General features: G+C 39.3%; 1 protein-coding gene and 1 pseudogene across 1 annotated transcript in view; one reads left to right on the top strand and one right to left on the bottom strand.

The window, feature by feature from the left end:
- CAPN13 (calpain 13) overlaps nt 1–17397 on the bottom strand; it is a 95968-nt gene that overhangs the window by 77828 nt on the left and 743 nt on the right. The window lies entirely within an intron of this gene.
- LOC110135610 (small ribosomal subunit protein eS26 pseudogene) lies at nt 11761–12194 on the top strand (annotated as a pseudogene).

Genomic DNA, 17397 nt, shown 5'->3' with positions numbered 1-17397 from the left:
TATATGTACCACAGCTATCTTATCCATTAGTCTGCTGATGGGCATCTAGGTTGCTTCCATGTCCTGGCTGTTATAAACAGTGCTGCGATGAACATTGGGGTGCACGTGTCTCTTTCAGATCTGTTTTCCTTGGTGTATATGCCCAGAAGTGGGATTGCTGGGTCATATGGCAGTTCTATTTCCAGTTTTTTAAGAAATCTCCACACTGTTCTCCATAGCAGCTGTACTAATTTGCATTCCCACCAACAGTGTAAGAGGGTTCCCTTTTCTCCACACCCTCTCCAGCATTTATTGCTTGTAGACTTTTGGATAGCAGCCATCCTGACTGGCATGTAATGGTACCTCGTTGTGGTAATGGTACCTCGTTGTGGTTTTGATTTGCATTTCTCTGATAATGAGTGATGTTGAACATCTTTTCATGTGTTTGTTAGCCATCTGTATGTCTTCTTTGGAGAAATGTCTGTTTAGTTCTTTGGCCCATTTTTTGATTGGGTCATTTATTTTTCTGGAATTGAGCTGCAGGAGTTGCTTGTATATTTTTGACATTAATCCTTTGTTGCTTTGTTTGCTATTACTTTCTCCCAATCTGAGGGCTGTCTTTTCACCTTGCTTATAGTTTCCTTTGTTGTGCAAAAGCTTTTAAGTTTAATTAGGTCCCATTTGTTTAACTTTGGTTTTATTTCCAATATTCTGGGAGGTGGGTCATAGAGGATCCTGCTGTGATTTATGTCGGAGAGTGTTTTGCCTATGTTCTCCTCTAGGAGTTTTATAGTTTCTGGTCTTACATTTAGATCTTTAATCCATTTTGAGTTTATTTTTGTGTATGGTGTTAGAAAGTGTTCTAGTTTCATTCTTTTACAGGTGGTTTGTGCTTTTTTTAATATGCTGTCTAGGTTGGTCATAGCTTTTATTCCAAGGAGCAAGCGTCTTTTGCTTTCATGGCTGAAGTCACCATCTGCAGTGATTTTGGAGCCCCCAAAGATAAAGTCTCTCACTGTTTCCATTGTTTCCCCATCTGTCATGAAGTGATGGGACCATATCCCATGATCTGAATATTTTCTGAATGTTGAGTTTTAAGACAACTTTTTCACTCTTACTTTCATCAAGAGGCTCTTTAGTTCTTCTTCACTTTCTGCCATGAGGATGGTGTCATTTGCATATCTGAGGTTATTGATATTTCTCCCAGCAATCTTGACTCCAGCTTGTGCTTCATACAGCCTGGCATTTCTCATGATGTACACTGCATATTAGTGAAATTAGCAGGGTGATGATATACAGCCTAGATGTACTCCTTTCCCAATTTGGAACCAGTCTGTTGTTCCATGTCCAATTTTAACTGTTGCTTCTTGACCTGCACAGATTTCTCAAGAGGCAGGTCAGGTGGTCTGGTATTCCCATCTCTTGAAGAATTTTCGACAGTTTGTTGTGATCCACACAGTCAAAGGCTTTGGCGTAGCCAATACAGCAGAAGTAGATGTTCTTCTGGAACTCTCTTGCTTTTTTTGACCTCTGGTTTCTCTGCCTTTTCTAAATCCAACTTGAACATCTGGAAGTTCTCGGTTCACATATTGTTGATGCCTGGCTTGGAGAATTTTAAACATTACTTTGCTAGCATGTGAGATGAGTATAATTGTGCAGTAGTTTGAGCATTCTTTGTCATTCCCTTTCTTTGGGATTCGAATGAAAACTGACCTTTTCCATTCTTGTGGTACTGCTGAGTTTTCAATTTGCTGGCATATTGAATACTGCACTTTCACAGCATCATCTTTTAGGATTTGAAATAGCTCAACTGGAATTCCATCACCTCCACTAGCTTTGTTTATAGTAATTCTTCCTAAGACCCACTTGACTTCACATTTCAGGATGTCTGGCTCTAAGTGAGTGATCACACCATCATGGTTACCTGGGTCATGAAAATCTTATTTTTGTAGTTCTTCTGTGTATTCTTGCCACCTCGTCTTACTATCTTCTGCTTCTGTTAGGTCTATACCATTTTTGTTCTTTATTGTGCCCATCTTTGCGTGAAATGTTCCCTTGGTATCTCTAATTTTCTTGAAGAGGTCTCTAGTCTTTCCCATTCTATTGTTTTCCTCTATTTCTTTGTATTGATCATTGAGGAAGGCTTTCTTATCTCTCCTTGCTATTCTTTGGAACTCTGCATTCAAATGGGTATATATTTCCTTTTCTCCTTTGCCTTTAGCATCTCTTCTTTCTTCAGCTATTTGTAAGGCCTCCTCAGACAACCATTTTGCCTTTTTGCATTTCTTTTTCTTGGTCATGGTTTTGATCACAGCCTCCTGTACAACGTTATGAAGCTCCATCCGTAGTTCTTTAGGCTCTAATTCCTTCAGATCTAATTCCTTGAATCTATGTCACTTCCACTGTAAGGGATTTGATTTAGGTCATGCCTAAATGGTTTTCCCTACTTTCTTCAATTTAAGTCTAAATTTGGCTATAAGGAGTTCATGATCTGAGCCACAGTCAGCTCCTGGTCTTGTTTTTGCTGACTGTACAGAGCTTCTCCATCTTTGGCTGCAAAGAATATAATCAATCTGATTTTGGTGTTGACCATCTGGTGATGTCCATGTGTAGAATCTTCTCTTGGGCTATTGGAAGAGAGTGTTTGTCATGACCAGCATGTTCTCTTGGCAAAACTGTTAGACTTTGACCTGCTTCATTTTGTTAGCCTTTGACCTACATAAGCTATGTAGACTATGAAATATCATAATCTCACAAACACTCATGAACCTACCACCAAGGTTATGAACACACCAATACTTATGAAGGTACTTGTGCTTTCCTCCCCCAGAGGAGGCCAAAACCAGAATGTTGTATTTATCATTCTCTTGCTTTTATTGAAAAACAGGTTTATCACATACTTATGCATTTCTATATTGAATTATTTTACTTTTCCTTGTTTTTCAGTTTTTAAAAATTATAGAGAGAAGTTCCAGTTCCTTTATGGCAATGTAAGAAGCCCCCTATAGTATCCACCTGTCCTCTTGATTATAACTATAACCTCTGGAAACAATAAAAACTGGGAATCTGAAAACAAAAGCTGGCAAATTGTACAGGGGAGTCAAAACTTGGAGAAGAAACAAGCAGGAGGGTGAATTTCCAGGTCTTTGATTTTTCCCTCTCATACTTTTGCCATGAGGATGGGGCTCAGTCATCCAGTACAGATAACTGAAGCTTTGATGGACACCCTGCTGTTTTTCTGGGAAAGAAATTCCTACAGACCTGGGGGAAGACACTAGGGGAAAGAAGCCAAGAAGAGAGGGCGCCAGAGAATGAGAGTGTCTAATTATGTTAGCAAGCCTGAACTTGTTTTAGCCTAACCTATCTGCGTTATAAATGTGTGGTCCAGAGCCGAATCAGTACAGCAGAGGTTTAAAGAAATAAATTGAGATTTGAATCACTTTCCACAGAAGGTGAGCTAGAATGTATACTCTGAACTTAATCAAATTGATTCCTGCTTCTAAAAATAATCAACATTCCCCAGAAGATTATAACAGAACACAAAATCTACCCAACATAACTTCCACTTTGTCCAGAATATAATCTCAAACTTCTCAAAATAAAAGAACTAAAAAAAGGTGACTCATTTTCAAGAGAAAACACAACTGACAAATGAGAATGTTGCAATGATCTAGATGTGGAAATTACAAAGAAAAGGTTTTAAAGCAGCTACTAAACTATGCTCCATGAAATAAAGGAAAACACACTAGAAATGAATGATAAGGTAGGCAACCTCAATACAGAAACAGAAGTTATAAAAAAAAAAAAAAGGAAACAAATAGAAGCTAAATTTTGAGTTGAAAAATATAAAATCTGAAATAAAAAATTCACTGGATGGGCTGAAGAACAGAATGAAGGTTACCAAGGAAAGAATAAGTGGAATGAGGGAAAAGATCAATAAAAAGTATTCATCTCAAGAACAGACTGAATAAAACATTGAAAATAAAGTAGAATATAACCACAGGGAGACACATGATGTAATATCAAAATGTCTGATTTATATGTAATTGAAAATCCAGAAGGAGAGGATCAAAATAGGGCAGAAAAAGTACCTGAGGAAATAATGACCCCAAACTCCCCAAATTTGATGATAAATTTATGAACTAGAGGAGCATGCAAAGTCAAGAAAACCATAACTAGACACATCATAATCAAGCTGTTGAAAACCAAAGATAAAGAAAGAAGTTAGAGAAAAGAAGGAAAACTTCTTGAAAGAAGTTAGAGAAAAATAACACATTAAACAGAAAGGAAAAATGGAGACAATACTGACAAATTTCCTATCTAAAGCCATGGAAGACAGAAACCAGTGGAATAACTTTAAAAGGCTGAAAGAAAGAAATGTCAACCTAGAATTCCATATCCAGTGAAAATTTCAAGAATAAAAATAAAGACATTTCAGATAAACAAAAATTAAGAAACATCATGCAGAGACATGTCTCAGAGGAAATAATAAAGAAAGTAATGAATAAATAATAAAGAACAGTAATAAATCATAAAAGGGAGTAAAAATAAGGAAAACTGAATTTTCAGAAGTGGTATATAGTAAATATCTTAATAAATACATAAGACTATTTTTCCTCTTAAATTCTTCAAAGTACATATGTGTTTAAAGCAAAAAGTATAACATTATCAGGAGAGATTTCAAATATATGCAGGTATAATTCATATGATAACTATAACATAAGGATAGTGGAAGGGAATTAAAGGGATGCATATGATTGCAAATATTCTGCATTTTAGAATGTGGTAGTACAATAGAATGAGAAAGGTTAAGTATGTACACTCTAATTCCAAGACAACCACTAACAAAAAGAGATATACCCAAAATCCAATAGGTAAGTTAAAATGGAATACAAACACATATTCAAGTAATCAACAGAAATCAATTAAAATGAAACAAATAAAATAGATCTAAATCCAACCATATTAATAATTAAATGTTAATTTAATTCCAGTAAAAGTCAGAGATTAACGGTAAGACTAAACTATTTTCCACCTATTAAAGACATACTTTAAATGCAAAGCCACAAATAATTTGAAAAAAACAGTGGACAACAAGAAATATACCACGCAAACAGTAATCATAAGAAGGCTGGTGTGAATGTTTTTAGTAGATTGATTAGTCGGACTTCATAACAAAGAGTGTTACCAGGGATAAAATTACCAGGGACATTTAATATTGGTAAAAATACATCAGGAAGAAATAAAATCATAAATGTGACCTAATAATAGAAACCAAAAATATATAAATCAAAACTTAACAGAAGTAAAGGAAGACAGGAACAGTACCACGATTATAGTGAAATTTCAGCATGCATTTTTCATCATCTAGTAGACAAACTAGACAAAAACGTTAGTGAAACAGAAATCTGAATAACACAATCCATCACCTCAGTCTAATTGACATATATACTACTTTATACATATAAACTGTAGTATATACTTTCTTTGCAAACATGTGATACATAATCACCAAAATAGACAACATGCTGAGCCATAAAACAGTATTATTTCCAAGGATCGAATCTCAGAGTATTCTCTAACCACAACAGAATTAAAATTAGAAATTAATAACAATGTTCAAGAAGACTCCAAATATCCAGAATTAAACACATTTCTAAATAATCATGAGTCAAAGGTGATATCATAAGGGAATTAAGAAAACCCAAAAGAAGTAGAAGGCAGTAAATAAAGACAAGAGCAGAAATGAATGAAGTAGAAAAACAGTAGAGAAAATGAACAAAGCAAAAGCTGCTTCTTTGAAAACATCAACAGAATTGACAAACCCAAAGTCAAATGAGGAAAGAACAAAAGAATGAGAACACAAATCACCAATATCATCACTGATAAGAGTTCTTTCTCATCACAGATCTTATAAACATTAGAGATCTAATATGAGATACTATTAGCAAGTTAATGCCAACAAATTTATAAGTTATATGACATGGATAAATTTCTTGAAAAATAGAAATATAAAATAAAAATATAAATTTATCAAAGTTGACAGGAGAAGAACCTAAATAACCTTATATCTAATCAAGAAACCAAATATGTTATCAAAAGCTTTTCCCCAAAGAAACTCCCAGACTTAGATGGGTTCACCAGTGAATTCTATTATACCATCAATGGAAAAATAGCACTAAGATTATAGACTTCTTCAGAAATGAGAGGAGAAGGGAAACAGTGCTGAATGTATTTTATCAGGACAGCATAACACTGACAACCAAGCCTTATAAAGGAATCCACCCCTACCCTGCCCCTCATCAAATTATGAATCAGCATCCCTCATGACCAGAGATGGCAAAGATCCTTAAAAAATTTTAGCAAACCAAATCCAACAATGTAAAAAAGAAAAAAGGGTAATACATCAAGACTAAGTTGAATTTATTTCAGGAATGTAAGGTTGGACTAACACTTTAAAAAATCAGAGTAGGATTTGAGGGCGATCTGGTTGCGACATCTGTCACCCCATTGATCGCCAGGGTTGATTCGGCTGATCTGGCTGGCTAGGCGGGTGTCCCCTTCCTCCCTCACCGCTCCATGTGCATCCCTCCTGAAGCTGCGCGCTCGGTCGAAGAGGACGACCATCCCCGATAGAGGAGGACCGGTCTTCGGTCAAGGGTATACGAGTAGCTGCGCTCCCCTGCTAGAACCTCCAAACAAGCTCACAAAAAATCAGAGTAATTAACCATATTAAAAGGCTAAAAAGAAAACCAATAATTGAATTAGAATTCTTTCACAAAATTCAACATATACCTATGATAGAAACTTTCAAAGGAAAGTTACCTAGAAAAACTAGGTAACATCCTCAAACTGACGAAGGACATCTATGAAAAACCTACAGCTAAAATAATACTTAATGATGGAAGAGTGTATTTTTACCTTTTGATCACAATTAAGGCAAAGATGCCTGCTGTCACCACTTTTAGTTAACATTGTACCAGAGGTCCTTACTAGTTCAATAAGAAAATAAAAAGCAAAAAGATTGGAAAGAAAAAAAAAAGATCAGAAAGAAGAAAAAAATGATCCCTATTTGATATTTGGATTTCAAAAACAAAATCTATAAAATAACTATTAGAATTAATAATTGAGTTTGAGGTCACAAGATACAAGCTGAAAACAATAGGGAAATAGTAGCATTTTATTATATATGCTTGGGGGAAAATTTAACTAAAGACATCCAAGCTCTCCATATCAAAACTACAAAACATTGTGACAAGAAATTAAATAAGACCTAAATAAACAGAAAGGTAGGTCAGGTTCACTGATTACATGGCTAAGTATTACAGTTCTTCCAAAAGACTAAATAAAATCTCAACCAAAATTCTAGCATTCTCTTTTTTTAGATATTAATAAGCCTATTCTAAAATTTGTATCTAAACACAAAAGGCCTAGAATAACCAAAGAATTTTTTAAAAGGAAAACATTGGAGGATTTAGCCAACCTAACTTCAAAACTTGTTATAAAGATACAGTATTGGCAGAAAGACAGATGAATAGATCAGTGTGGCAGAGTAGAGAATCCAGAAATAGACCAAAACATATGTGGTCAATTAATTTTTGCCCAGGTTCCAAAGCAATTCAACAGGGACAGAAATGCATTTCAAAAACTGATGCTGGAGCAACAAGATATTCACTTGGAAAAAAAAGTAAACATAAACCCTTCCTTCATACAATACACACAAAATCCAATCAAAATGATCAAAAACCTAAAGATAAAACTTAAAATTACAGCATTTTGGAAGAAAATATAGAAAATATTTGCAATCTTGGGGTCTTTTATACACAAAAATATGAGCCTTACAAGAAAAAAAATAGATAAAACTTCATCAGAAGTGTAAAAGACACCATTAACAAAAATGCAAACCATGACCAGGAGAAAAATATTCATATGAAGCACATATGTTAGGCAAAGGACTTGTATCAGTTCAGTTCAGTTGTGTCCAACTCTTTGCGACCCCATGAACCGCAGGGCGCCAGGCCTCCCTGTCCATCACCAACTCCTGGAGTTTGCCCAAACTCATGTCCAGAGTTGGTGATACCATCTAATCATCTCATCCTCTGTCATCCCCTTCTCTTCCTGCATCTCTTTCCCAGCATCAGGGTCTTTTCAAATGAGTCAGCTCTTCGCATCAGGCAGCCAAAGTATTGGAGTTTCAGCTTCAGCATCAGTCTTTCCAATGAACACCCAAGACTGATTTCCTTTAGGATGGACTGGTTGGATAACCTTGCAGTCCAAGGGACTCTCAAGAGTTTTCTCTAACACCACAGTTCAAAAGCATCAATTCTTCAGCACTCAGCTTTCTTTATAGTCCAACTCTCACATCCATACATGACTACTGGAAAAACCATAGCCTTGACGTCTAGTCAAGGACCTCTGTTGACAAAGTAATGTCTCTGCTTTTTAATATGCTGTCTAGGTTGGTCATAACTTTCCTTCCAAGGAGTAAGTGTCTTTTAATTTCATGGCTGCAATCACCATCTGCAGTGATTTTGGAGCCCCCCAAAATAAAGTCAGCCACTGTTTCCACTGTTTCCCCATCTATTTGCCATGAAGTGATGGAACCAGATGCCATGATCTTAGTTTTCTGAATGTTGAGCTTTAAGCCAACTTTTTCACTCTCCTCTTTCACTTTCATCAAGAGGCTCTTTAGTTCTTCTTCACTTTCCGCCATAAGGGTGGTGTCATCTGTATATCTGAGGTTATTGATATTTCTCCCAGCAATCTTGATTCCAGCTTGTGCTTCATCCAGCCCAGCGTTTCTCATGATGTACTCTGCATTTAAGTTAAATAAGTAGGGTGACAAGATACAGCCTTGATGCACTCCTTTTCTTATTTGGAACCAGTCTGTTGTTTCATGTCCACTTCTAACTGTTTCTTCCTGACCTGCATATAAGAGGCAGGTCAGGTAGTCTGGTATTCTCATCTCTTTCAGAATTTTCCACAGTTTATTGTGATCCACACAGTCAAAGGCCTTGGCATAGTCAATAAAGCAGAAATAGATGTTTTTCTGGAACTCTCTTGCTTTTCCGATGATCCAGCAGATGTTGGCAATTTGAACTCTGGTTCCTCTGCCTTTTTTAAAACCAGCTTGAACATCTGGAAGTTCACAGTTCAGGTACTGTTGAAGCCTGGCTTGGAGAATTTTGAGCATTACCTTACTAGCGTGTGAGATGAGTGCAATTGTGCAATAGTTTGAGCATTCTCTGGCATTGCCTTTCTTTGGGATTGGAATGAAAACTGACCTTTTCCAGTCCTGTAGCCACTGCTCAGTTTTCCAGATTTGCTGTCATATTGAGTGCAGCACTTTCACAGCATCATCTTTTAGGATTTGAAATAGCTCAACTGGAATTCCATCAATTCCACTAGCTTTGTTCGTAGTGATACTTCCTAAGGCCCACTTGACTTCACATTCCAGGATGTCTGGCTCTAGGTGAGTGATCACACCATCATGATTATCTGGGTCATGAAGATCTTTTTGTATAGTTCTTCTGTGTATTCTTGCCACCTCTTAATATTTTCTGTTTCTATTAGGTCCACACCATTTCTGTCCTTTATTGAGCCCATCTTTGCATGAAATGCTCCCTTGTATCTCTAATTTTCTTGAAGAGATCTCTAGTCTTTCCCATTCTATTGTTTTCCTCTATTTCTTTGCACTGATCACTGAGGAAGGCTTTCTTAGCTCTCCTTTCTATTCTTTGGAACTCTGCATTCAAATGGGTATATCTTTTCTTTTCTCTTTTGCTTTTCACTTCTCTTATTTTCACAGTTATTTGTAAGACCTCCTCAGACAGCTATTTTGTTTTTTTGCATTTCTTTTTCTTGGGGATGGTCTTGATCCCTGTCTCCTATACAATGTCACGAACCTCCGTCCATAGTTCATCAGGCACTCTGAATATATAAAGAACTCATAAATCAAACAAGAAGAAGAAGATAATCCATTCAAAATGATCCAAAGATTTGATCAGACATTTTACCAAGAAGTATACAAAAACAGGCAATAACCAATATGAAAAATGTTCCACATCTTAAGTTGTCAGCTAAATGGACATTAACACCACAATGAGGTACCACCATACATGCAGTAGAAAGACTAAAATTAAAAATATTGACTATACTAAGTCTTGGTGAGGCAAAATGGAATGGCTGGAACTTTAACACATTATTGGTGCGTATGTGAAATGATATGTCTACTGAGTGGGATTTCTGGGTTTCACTCGTGCGTATATTCAACTTCACTACATATGCCTCAGTATTTTCCAAGGCTGTTAACAATTTATAATCTCACCAGTGATGTAAAAGAGTTCCTGTTGCTCTATCTCCTCATTAATGCTGCATATTGGCAGGATTCTTATTTGTATCCATCTGGTGGAAGTAAAATGGCAACCCTCTGCAGTCTTAATTTATGTCTCCTTGAAATTACTGGTAAGACTGAGCATCTTTCAATATGTTTGTTCTTGTATTCCCTCTTATATGAGATGAATATTCACATCTATGCCTATTTGTCTGTAAGTTATATTTTTCTTATGGACTTGGAGGAATTCTTTATTTACCCTGGATATTTCTATTTTGTTGGTCACATGTGTTGTACACCTCTTCTCCCTGTTGGCGGCTTATTTTTTTACCTCCTTTAAAATGTCTTTGGATGAACAGAGATATTCACTGTATACAAATATAAACATGTTATGAATCTTTGCTTAGAAGTTTAATTTTTATAAATTAAGCCATATGTTAATTCTTATGGGAACTTAATTTAAGAAATTTTGTGAGAGTTTCTCTCTTTAAAAACAGGAAGTTCATTTGTAATTTACACATTCATTCCCCAAAGTATTGATTAAAAATTTTTATGGCCCTATAATAATGTTTTTAAGAAGTATGATATTCACAGCAAAACTCTGAAATGAACTTGTAAAGAAGCACTATGATATTCATAGCAAAATTCTGAAATGAACTTGTAAAGAAACACTTTGAGTACTTAGGAGATGGTGCATGTTTTTCTAGAGGCAAATAGTGCCTTACCAAAATCAATCATTTAACTTTCTCGCTCTTTTTCTTTTTTTCTATTCTAACAATAGACTTCCAACTTTAGAATAATAGGAGAATGCCATATATACAGTCATATGTATATGACTGATTTATATACTTATAGATAGATAAAATATATGATTTTTAAAAATTGTTCAATAAAAATCACCCTTTATTCCTTATATATAAGATGGCAAAATCAAGCTAGACTGAGTAGGTTGTATGTATCCTGTAGTATTATATAGAAGTACAGTGCAGTATAGCACAATAAAGTAAAATATAATAAATATAATTCACAATTTGAACCAGAAATCACAGATGAATGATTTCAGATTATCTTGGACTCATCATACTGTAATAGTCACAAAATTCTGTCCCTTGCACTAACATTTTTATCCTGGTCCCGGATGAAGATGTTGAAGTGAAAAGGAAAATACTTTTCAACACTTTCATAATTTATAATGATAGAAAGAAAACATTACAATTAACCAAGCAGATGGCAGAAACAAAATTCTAAAGGACCTCAAAATCGAGAAGATGGAATTTAACCAATGAAACTACAAAGCTGTCTTCACATTTTAAAGTTCAGTTCAGTCGTTCAGTCGTGTCCAACTCTTTGCGACCCCATGAACCACAATACGCCAGGCCTCCCTGTCCATCACAAACTCCCAGAGTTTACTCAAACTCATGTCCCCCTCTCACCTCCATGCTTCCAAGATGACCAAGAAAAGAAGGAACAACGGTCATGCCAAAAAGGGCTGTGGCCACGTGCAGCCTATTCACTGTACCAACTGTGCCCGATGTGTGCCCAAGGATAAGGCCATTAAGAAGTTCATCATTCGGAACATTATAGAGGCCGCAGCCATCAGGGACATTTCTGAACTGACTGTTTTCGACACCTATGTGCTTCCCAATCTGTATGTGAAACTACATTACTGCGTGAGTTGTGCCATTCACAGCAAGGTAGTCGGGAATCGCTCTTGGGAAGCCGGGAAGGACCGAACACCTCTACCCCCATTTAGACCTGTGGATGCTGCCCCATGTCCTCCACCAAAGCCCATGTAAGGATCCAAGTCCTTAAAGACTGAAGAAATATTGGTTTCTCTGAAAAGACAATACAATGGAAATTATACTTAAAAAAAAAAAAACAACTCATGTCCATCAAGTTGGTGATGCCATCCAGCTATCTCATCCTCTGCCATCCCCTCGTCCTCCTGCCCTCAATCCCTCCCAGCATCAGGGTCTTTTCAAATGAGTCAACTCTTTGCATGACGTGGCCAAAGTACTGGAGTTTCAGCTTCAGCATCAGTCCTTCCAATGAACACCCAGGACTGATCTCCTTTAGGATGGATTGGTTGGATCTCCTTGCAGTCCAAGGGACTGTCAAGAGTCTTCTCCAACACCACACTTCAAAAGCAGGCAATCCTTTGGTGCTCAGCTTTCTTTATAGTCCAGCTCTCACATCCATACATGACCACTGGAAGTAAATAGTGAGTGGGCTCTGCCTTGGTTAAATTTCATTGCAGAATTATTTTGTGTGCCTTGCTTGACTTCCTGTTTTAAATGAGGCAATGTGGGGAAAGACTGGACACAGCCTGAACTGCTGTCACAGTAGTAAGGGGTTGCTTCGGAAGGGACACCTCCAGCCCCCTAATCAAAGCTGCTCTTGACCCCACATGGCCATCTAACCCACTGTGTTTAGTTCTGGGGGCCACACATTAAGAGAAACATCAACATATTCAATGGTATCCAAAGAGAGTAGCAGAGGGTACCTGGCCAGGGAGGAAGCAGTCTGCTTGCAAGGATGGTTTCCTAGTATGCAGTCATATCCACCTAGAAATGGCAATGACTTTTTCTAATTGGCACAAACTTGCCATCAGCTAAGTACACAAGGAATCTAGAGATTAATTCCTGGGAAGCTAGAAATCTAGGAATATCTATTGGGAGAAAGACTGAAGGATTTACAGTGACTGACAGATCCAGCCCTGTAGTCCTAATACCCAGCCCTCTAGAATAATCCTGGTCTTAGAGAGCACAGATTTAACAATCTCTGGTCCCACAGGTAGGATCTCCTTTGCTGCTTCTCTAACTCCCAAGATAATACTCCCTTTCAGAAAACTGGGCTTTGCCCTATCTCTTTAAAAAAAAAAAAAAAAGACATCGTGGAATAGTGGTCAAGAGCATGTGAAATCAGGTTGAAACTTTGGTTTGAATCCAGATATTGCTTAGTGACTAAGCAGTGTCCTTAATATCGCTGAGCCTCCTTTTCTTACATATAAAATAGACTGGAGGTGGTGGTAATAAAACCAGCCTTTTAACAGTAGGCGGGTATTAAATGAGAAGTTTCTTGTAAAGGGCTTGGCATGGAACATAATAACTAGGTAAGTAGATCTTGTGACCATCACTGCCAGGATCTCCTCGTACCCACTGCCCTGCTCTATGACAGGAAGGGGCACCCCAGACATTGGCCAGTTACTCCTGGACTTCCAACAGTAGGCCCTCCCAACTCCACAAAGTTGAGTCCAACAGAGTAGCCACTAGATACGTGTGGCTTTTGAACACTTAACATGTGGCAAATGCAACTAAGGAACTGAATTTTGTTTTATTTAATTAATTAAAGGAAATCAGTCCTGAATATTTATTGGAAGGACTGATGCTAAAGCTGAAGCTCCAATACTTAGGCCACCTGATGCAAAGAACTGACTCATTACAGAAGACTCTGATGCTGGGAAAGACTGAAGGCAGGAGGAAAAAGGGATGACATGGTTGGATGGCATCACTGACTTGATGGACATGAGTTTGAGCAAGCTCCGGGAGTTGGTGATGGACAGGGAAGCCTGGTGTGCCATGGTCCACAGGGTCACAAAGAATCGGACACAACTGAGCGACTGAACTGAACTGAATTTATATTTAAATACCCACACACGTGGCTAGCAGCTGTCTTATTGGACAGAGTCAAGGGTAAGAGGCTAATGGCAGCGATGACCACAGAACCAGGAGGGCCTGAGCACCCATAAGTGGAGACAGTTAAGATGAGGTTGGAAGATTATAAAAGAGGGGTGCAGAAGTAGCCCTGAATTGGGCAGATCCTTTCACTTTGACCTGCAGAGGTTCTCTGCACTCAACTGCTTGTCTTCAACATTGTATTTTTGCCACTAAACCACCCAGTTCCCTTCTGTCAGTGATAGGACAGGACAGACCTCATAGTGACAGGTGCAGGGCTGGCCCTAGTGACCCGGCCTCTGGGCGGAGCTTAGCACATCCCAGCCACCAAGAGGGATGCTGTTTGCTTTTTGTTCTCAATCCATTAAGAAATGGGAAGCAGCATTCAGCTGTTCCCTGCCGGGAGGGCTACACATAGCTCTCTCCTAGCTCATGTTTTTTTCCAGAACAGTGGAAATATATCTGATGTAATGTAGCAGAACACGACAAGGGACGGTTTTTCCCTTAACAAATACTCATTTGAAATAGTGCCCACACCCCGCAAGAGGAGCGATCTATTTCCCAAAACAGTGTTCCGGCAAAACCCATTACTAATTCCACAACTCAAATTAAAACTAACAGAGCTTGAAGGCTGGGGCTGACTGTGCTCTCCGCTGACAAGGAGCAAGGAAGGGTGGGGGGAGGGGCCCGGCGCACTCGCGTGTGTATGTGTTTAATTACACTGTTTAACACATCGAGAATAATTTAGCCATCCGAGTGGGGAAAATAAGGCACTTAACTGCTCTCCGGTGGAAAAGAGCTCCGTGCAAACCACTCTCAGCTGTGTGCCGCGTCGCATACCTCAGGGCTTTGCAGGAGAGAGGGTGGGGAGAAAGAACAAAGGTAGGGGAGAGGGAAGGAGGAAGAGGGGATCTGGAACAGATGCAAATCCACTGTGAGTGAGTGAGGAGGGCACGTGACTATTTCTCAAGGAGAGTGGATATGAGACGGTGTGAAGGTGGGGATGAACATAAATTTCGAGCTTTAAAATGGAACTTAACACCCAGACCAGGGCTTTCCCTGGGTGGTTCCCCGGCTTCGGAATCATCTCAGCAGCATTCCCTGCCTTAATGGCCTGGAAGCTACGAATGGAGGCTTGTGGACCCTGGAAAGGCAAGCCTCAGAGGAAGACTACCCAGGGCTCTCTCTGCAGAAGGGGAAACTGAGGCTTAAGATCAGACAAGAAGTGTCTGGGCAGCACAGGGAGTAGATGGCTGTCCAGCTCCCAGCTTCAAGACTGGTGCTCTGGCCTGGAAGCAAAGCTTGTCATGGGCCCTGCTGAGGGGTATCTTACTTTCTGTTTTGTTGGGGCTGAGAGGGGTCTGAGATAATCTCTAATCCAAGGACCTCGGGAGAGGAAGTGATGAGAGAAGCCTTTCACATGGCTTCAGATTTACAGAGCACTGCAGGGCCCCAGATGGGAACCAGGTGCCAGAGAAGTGAGTACTCAGAATAGAACTATCCATCGCCTGCCAGTGACTCTGGGTTCAATGCCGGGCCGACTGCCAAGGAGATGAACAGCCTGGCACAAGAGTGGCAGAAAGCAGAAGCCATATGGGGTGGCCCATGGATGGGGCAACCCCACTGTGCTCTCCAGCAGGTGGCCTCTCCGTGTGGACCCAGCCTCTTTGGGGACTCGTGGCTGATGGGTCCCTCCCAGGGCACCCTGTGGGGTAACAAGGAGAACCCTTGCCAGGCAGCAAGGAGTCTGAGCCACTCCATTAAGTCCATGAGCCGCCTCTTCTCTGGCCTCTGTTTCACCGTTTGGAACACTGAGCAAGTTGGACTTACTCTCTGAAGCGCTTTTCAGCTGCAACGTTCTGGGTTTCTGGAACTGAGAATGTTCTATGCACACTCCATGATACTGTTGGGCAGGCAGTGAAACTGGAATACAGTATTCCTTTCAGTTAAGTTCATCACGTGCAAACACAGAAAATCCAAACATCTTTGCATGAAACGCTTCTCCTTCCCATCTCCCAAATGCTTTAACGTGTTACTCAATACAGAAAAGGGTTAGAGAGTTCCCAAGTAGCTTGTCGATGTATTCTGAGGACATGGCAGAGCATTCTTCCTGGGTTCTATAATTACATGTGTCCCAGAAACACTGTGTAATATTCAGTATGATCACGGATTTCTGGGCACGGCTCTTCCCCCATCTATAAAGAGATGATAAACTTCCCGCTTACTAATTTAAACTCCTTCTAAAGCACATTAGGGGGATTTAGGAAGTTGGGGCCCATCGTGTATCAAATGATAATTTGATTTTAAGAGTTACTGTCTCCAACCCATCCTCCCCAGGTCACTGCAGACAGCTCGCTTCCCAGTGGGCAGGAACCTTATGTGTAGTCTCAGGTCCTCTTGGTCTTACCCGTCTCTGGGACTCTTATCTCTTTTGAGGGTTTTCTTTGACTCTAGGCAAAGAAGAGGCTCTTCTCACCTCTTCTGGACTGAGGAGAGGTGCCAAACCTCAAGGAGTAGGATCTGGATTTCCCAGTGACTGCCAAGGGGCCAGATGCACAAGCCAGAGGTTCAGAAGCATTAATTCCCCACGGGGCAAACTTTGAGCAATGAAAGATGGAAGACAGAAGGGAGCCCACATGTAAATTTCCTCTCCAACATCTCTCCTGCGGATTATTCCAAGACCCAGAATTTCTGCAAAGCTAGTTGTAGGTGTTCTGCTTTAGCCAAGTAGCTGACTATTTCTCTTTGTGAAGAGACGTGGGTGACACATCACCTTGTATTGCTTCCCAATCTCCTCTCCTCATGTCCTATTTCCCTCACTTTTGCTGCCCTGGGATTGCACCTCCCAGTGAGGCATTAGCATTCAAGCTTTGCCTCAAGCTTTGTTTTGTAGAGAATCCAGGGTAGAATAATATCAACAGTAATAACTAGAATATTTTGAGCACTTACCATGTGCCAGATACTTTACATATTTTATCTGCTAAGTACTTTACATATATTATCTCATTTAATCTTTTCAACAATTATGTGAAGCATACACTACTGTTACATTTTAGTGATGAGGAAACTGGGACCCAGAGAGGTTATATAACATGCCCATATGATGGCATTAGAGATCACACATAGGAGGATCAAGTGCAGAGCTAGACACAGAGTAAAGCCTCAGGGTCAGTAGGTGGATCATTAATCTATATATTTCTCACTAGCACCTTTTCTTCTAAAGCATTCTTTCCAGTGAATCACTCACCGAATACTACCAATGAAGACATCAAAGAGGAAATCAGAAAATACCTCCAGACAAAATGAAAATGAAAGCACAACCCTTCAAAAAATCTACAGGATGTAGCAAAAGCACTTCTACGAGGAAAGTTCACAGTGATACAGGCCTCCTCATGAAACAAGAGCATCTGA

Source organism: Odocoileus virginianus, chromosome 2 (genome assembly GCF_023699985.2).
Source record: "Odocoileus virginianus isolate 20LAN1187 ecotype Illinois chromosome 2, Ovbor_1.2, whole genome shotgun sequence".
NCBI classification, from domain to species: Eukaryota; Metazoa; Chordata; class Mammalia; order Artiodactyla; family Cervidae; genus Odocoileus; species Odocoileus virginianus.
This window is presented reverse-complemented; position numbering and strand designations above follow the sequence as displayed.